Raw genomic sequence first — 5,744 nt, 5'->3', positions numbered from 1 at the left:
TTTTCAAATGTTTTCAATTCAGTTGATAAAAATATATGTTTATTTTCCAGTAGACCAAGTTTGGGATTTTGAGTTGGTTTGGTTCTTTTTTGTTGTTTATTTTCAATTTTAAGTGGTTAATTTCTATTGTGTTGATGGAAATAATCAACAAACTGTAGTAAGAATAGAAGAGAGTTTATTTTTGCCAAACTGAAAACTAGACCCCAGAAGACACAGGTTCCAGAAGCACTTGAATTGTCTTCTCCTGGAGTACAAAACGGAGGCGGCTTATAAAGGCATATTCTGCAATGTTGCACTTAGTTCCATGAGTTATTTCTAAAGAATTATAATTGGAGCTGGCAAGAAGTAAGAGTGTTGTTAAGTAAGTATTGGTTGGGGTCTGAAACCCTTGCCTACTCACAGGGGAAGACCTTGAGGCCATAAGTTTGCAGCTGGCAGCTTTTAGCAGGTTTTTGGTTTTTTGTTTTTCCTTTTAGACGGGCTGGTGGTGTCCTGGAGTTTGATACAGTTCAGGAAATCCAAGATCTCTATGATGCAGGAACGTGTCTGAAACCACATCCACCATGGCCATCTGGCTCCAGTTGGAATGCCTGAAACACAGTTTTATTATCTTTTCATAACAAGGAACAAACGTCAGATATGGAGTACATCACTTCAAGGTTTCAAAAGAGAAAGTTTAGCATGTACACAGCTAGGCAGCATGACCTCACTGTCTGGAAAGAGAAACTCATCCTCCAAGGAGAACCAGCCTGGGCATCATCAGAAGGAGGACATTTGTCCTTATCTTGAAAGTAGGTATTGAAAACAATCTGATAAAGGCATTCTGTGTTTTTTTAATAGTCCAAGCAGATGTGCAGTGTACATACGACAGGCCATAAGACAGGCTTTTCTAGTTAGCATAAGCCATAATGACTCTCCCATGAATCAGTATGTGAAAAATTCTTCCATCAGTTGAATGAAATCCTGTTTTTCTATGGCTTTGCATTTCGTTTGCATGTAATTCTATGGATTATTTGTTAGTGGTTGGTAGATCCCAATAACATCGACTATCATCTTTTCTGATAGGCGTATGTTGAACTCCCAGTGTCCCATTCAGTTAAAAATGGAGTATAATCTCTGGACTCAGAAGTTTTACACATGGCATAAAGACAACAGCTGGACTGGCACCATCATTTTGCATTTTATGGAATCCCCCCTAAGACTTTTCCCCTTTGCTCTTCAACAGGCGACTCCCAAGAGGACTGTGAAGAAGGAGACTTGTTTTGAAGCCATGTCAGAAGGATGCTGTGCAAGCACTGCTTCAAAAGAACCCTTACCCTGGTATAACTACCAGAGAACAACTGGCCTGAGAACTTGGCATTCTAGAAAGCAGAATTCAGGTAAACTTGAATGTCTTTATTCATTCTCTCTCAGGGTCCACGTCCAGAAGCAGTCAGGGCTAAGCAATCTGGAGTCAGTCTTTAAGGTCTGGAAATTTGCTTTTAAGCATTAGCCAGATGGTGTCATGCAACGTGAAGAACGAAATAAATAAACCCAACAAGTGAAAGTGTTATACTAGAGAAAGGATACGAGATGCGGGTTTTCTCATGGGTTGTACACCCAATATGCCGTCTGCTATAGGGACTTCAGTTTTGAGGGCACGCTAGGGAGGGGGGACATACCTCTTTCTTTCGGTGCTTCTCTTCTGGGTGCTTGAGACAACAGTGACTCAAATCCTGGCAGTGATTCTGCATCCCTTGGGAACATGTGGCCAGAGTGAGACAAGTGGCTCTAGGCCCATTCCAGTGGATGGTGAGAAAGAAAAGTCCATGAAACAATGAAGCATGAGGCTGGTTGTGCCATGGAGTTTGTTCCTTTATTGCTTGCCTCCAAAGAACTACCTGTGAAGGCTTCCTCTCTGGTCAGGTTTGAGAGAAGTAATTAAAGGAGAGTTAGCATTTGAGCGGCAAGGCCTGGGGCATCACAACACGTCAACAAAGATTGGCTGTCTTTCCCTATTGAAATGTTTTCTTGGTTTATCTAATTATCTACACACAACATTCAGAAATGACTGAAAAATGAACACACATTGCTCTTTGGTCTTCAGTAATGAGGAAGCAAGCATGTCGTTTCACTGTTGAAGTCAGTGGCACACATTTCAAAGATGGGGATCAGGTACATCAGTGTGTCCTGACCTAGAAATGACTGTGGCATGTATCCACTAAGAGGTAAATAACTGTAAATGATTACTTCCTAGGCAGCATGGGATTTTAATTATTGTCATCTGGGTTTAGTGAGTTTTTGACAGGGGCACTTGCCAATGTACTGTATGTTATGAAACAGTACTGCCTAAGGTGACTTAAGAGAGACAGAGAAACATTACTCAGGCATCCATGAGGCAAAAAAGCAAAAGAGAGCAAGTGAGAGTAAGAGGAGAGAGACATAAATAGAGAGGGAGGAAAACAGACAAAGACAGGTAGAAGGAGGGAATCAGAGACAGAGACAAAAAGACTGACATAGAAACTGGCTGGTTTGATGGTAAGAGTAATCGAGAGAGAGGGTGTGCTAGCGAACTCATTCTGACTGTGGGAAAGCAAACATTGTCTCCCCCATCACGGGTCTTGACCTTGGATACCAGGAAGGTCACTAAAGGAGGAATGATTATTTTCATTGATGCACATTGTGTATTTTCTGACATTCTGTGCTCTTATTCAGAGATAAAAGTATTACTCTTTGGACAGTTATAATATATATAACTATATATTATAATATCTATAGATATAATATAGAGCTTATACCTTTGAATCATTAATATTTCCATGGGGGGCAGATGGGCCATACTGGGTTTTCATTAGTTTGCTTGCTTGTTTGTTCTGTTGTAAATTACTGCAGTAGATCTTGGAAATAAGTTGATAACTTGTGGCTTAAATGAGAGCTAGGGCATGACCATTCTCTAGTTCTGGCTGAGGAACTGGCAGTAATGCATATTCTGGCTCTTGAGCTTGAACAATAGCTGTGGCTTGAGCTTGCTCTGGAGCTCTGGAGCTGTAGTGGGCAGTAGAGGTATAGCTGGCTCTAGGTCTTGATATGTTTCCAGAGCTTGTTCTGGAGCTGGTGCTGTAGCTCCAAGAAGAGAAAAGATCATCAATAGGACTGCTTTTCCAGTGCCTCCAAAGACAGGAAACTTCTCACTGCCAATCAGTGAAGTCTCAATCCAAGATGCCACCCCCAGGAAGTCTTCCCAGACTGCAGTCCGGGGAAACAGTGATTTGAGTCTCCTCAGAGGCCCAGTTCCAGCCTCGGGAAGCTCTGTTCTGTGTGGCTCCGCCCCTTCCCCTCCCCACTCGCCCCCCATCACCCACCCTGAGTCCTCCTCACAGTCACCGTCTGTCTCAGGGGGCTCCAGGTGCTGCAGTTGTGCCAGGAGAAGGTGGGCTTGGTGCTCCAGGTCTGAGCCAGGCATGCTGAGCTCTGTGTGAGCCAGAAGCATCTTCAGGCGGGGAAATTCTGGGGGCTGGTGGAAATGCTCAGGGTAATGGTGCAGCCAGGTGCCCAGCATGGAGGACACAGCCCTGGGGGGAGTCAGGTGGGCAGCCGAGTCAGAGACCGGGTATTTCCTTCCACACTGTGCTCCCAGTGTAGCCCTGGTTGTGAGGTCTAGTGTGACTGTCTGACTCCAAACTAGAATGGAATACCTGGAGGGCAGGACTGTTGTGTGCTCGATGCATTAAATGATGGGTGTTCCTAGTAAAGTGCCTGCACCTAGTGGCCTTCCTCTATATGAAGAATGAATGAGCCCCACCAGCCCCATCGCACACATCTGAGTGGGCTGGGGCCCCACTGCTCGCCCTCAGGGATCCCTGCCCTCACTCACCCAGGACAGGGCACCCCTAATAGAATCACTCATCACCTTGCAGATGGGAAAAACGTTCCTCCCAAGGTGAGAGGCACAGTGACAACTGAGGTGGAAGCTTCCTCTTGGGGAGGAGGGACATGATGAATTAGCACAACCACGGCCCCTCCAGCAGACCGTTCCACAGGCCAGGTCCCCAGAAAGCACTTTCCGTGAAGGACCCGCTGGTCCCGACAGTCACCGTAGGGGGCTGGTCCTCTCTTTACCCTAGTGTGCAGAGGGGCCAATTGAGGCTCAGAGAGGTGGAGTGACATTCCCACATGTCACAGCTAGTAGGTGGCCGAGTCACCAATGTCCCATAAGGGGCAGAGTGCTCACCTTGTGAGAGAAGGTCCAGCATCTGCTGGGTGGTGGGGAAAGCCCTGTAGGAGCCCAGGAATGTGGGGTGGTCAGAGGGGTCCCCACCCAGGAAGGCAGGCACCAGGTTTCCCACCAGGTTCTCCAGCCTGCCTGCCTGGACGCGCCACACCATGCAGGTCTCATTCCTGCGCACTGTGAACACATTTTTCCCCTGGGGTGGAACAGAGGAGACATCTGGAACGGCCTACCATACAGTATTTCAAAGAGGCTTAATTCAGGCCTGCTTCTGGGAGCCATTCTGATCCGTAGCATGGAAACTGGCAAGGCCTTATCCCAAGTTAAATTAGTCTCGGCATATTTTAGCAATGCTCCTTTTTAACGTGTAATTCATTTTCTTGGTTTTTCCTGTTGATTGTGGTCTCCAGGATGAATGTAGCTTCCAGTTTGCAGTGCTTTAGACACTTGTTGGGTTATGCTAGAGACAGAAGCAGGCCCATTATCACTTTGAAGGGTATTAGGCAGTCCAAATCAGGGGATACTTTCCTTAAGGAGGGCTTTAACTAATCTGAGCCTCCTGGTATTTTGACAAGTCGATTTGCAGGAGAAGTGACCCTGTTACTGCTTGATAATTGCCTTCCTTTGCTGACTTCTTGGCAGCTTGGTCAGCTAACCAGTTGCCTTTTATTATATGAGCTTCACCTTTTCGGTGGCCTGGGCAGTGCATTATGGTCAATTGTGAGGGCTTGTGGGCTGCTTCTAATAGTGACAGGATTTAAGAAGCATGCTTTATGTCTTTACTGTTTGAATTGAGGAGCCCGCTTTCTTTCCAGATTGCCCTGTGAGCATGCACCACGGAGAATGCATAGTGAGAGTCTGTGTATATATTTACTTACTTTCCTTCAGTGAGTAGTAGGGCTCTTGTCAGAGCAATGATTTCTGCATTCTGGGCTGAGCTACCTGGGGACAGGGCTTTTGCTTCAACAATCTTTCTAAGGGTTACCACCGTATACCCAGCACTTCACCTACCTTGGTCCATGAAGCTGCTTCCATTGGTAAACAGTTCCATATCTGGCTCAGCTGAGGGTTAGTCGCTTAAGTCCGGTCTGCTAGAGTATGCTAGCTCCATGACGGGTAGGCATTTGTGCTCTGGGGGTTGTGCAGCATTAATTGGGAGCAGTGTGGCTCGATTTGGGGCTGAAGTGACCTGAAGTCTTACACTGAAGTTGTCTAAGAGAATGGCTTGGTATTTTCTCATTCTCCCAGAAGTCAGCCAATAGCCCCCTTTTTGTTCCAGTAAAGAAAGAACATGGTGAAGGACATAAACAGTGGTGGGTTGCCTCAGGGTAAACTTCTGAGTTTCCTGAAGTATGTCACAAGTAGCTGCTACAACTTGAAGGCAGAGAGGCCATCCCTTAAGTCTGTTAGGCTTGTTTTTTGTTTTTAACATCTTTATTGGAGTATAATTGCTTCACAATGGTGTGTTAGTTTCTGCTTTACAACAAATTGAATCAGTTATACATATACATATGTTCCCATATCTCTTCCCTCTTGC

General features: G+C 45.7%; 1 long non-coding RNA gene across 2 annotated transcripts; it reads right to left on the bottom strand.

Annotated features, from left to right (window-relative positions):
* Positions 1–202: 202 nt before the first annotated feature.
* Positions 203–5,678, bottom strand: LOC114484484 (uncharacterized). Of its 2 annotated transcripts, none has more exons than XR_008616091.1 (6): positions 5,219–5,678; positions 4,441–4,667; positions 3,342–3,551; positions 2,778–3,024; positions 1,662–1,897; positions 203–590 (listed from the first exon to the last, which is right to left on the bottom strand). It is a non-coding gene; the product is annotated as an uncharacterized lncRNA (long non-coding RNA). The 2 variants fall into 2 exon arrangements; XR_003677436.2 differs by having other exon boundaries at positions 2,778–3,096; positions 3,358–3,551.
* Positions 5,679–5,744: the final 66 nt, after the last annotated feature.

This window comes from Physeter macrocephalus, chromosome 20, assembly GCF_002837175.3.
Source record: "Physeter macrocephalus isolate SW-GA chromosome 20, ASM283717v5, whole genome shotgun sequence".
In the NCBI taxonomy this organism is placed as follows: Eukaryota; Metazoa; Chordata; class Mammalia; order Artiodactyla; family Physeteridae; genus Physeter; species Physeter macrocephalus.
This window is presented reverse-complemented; position numbering and strand designations above follow the sequence as displayed.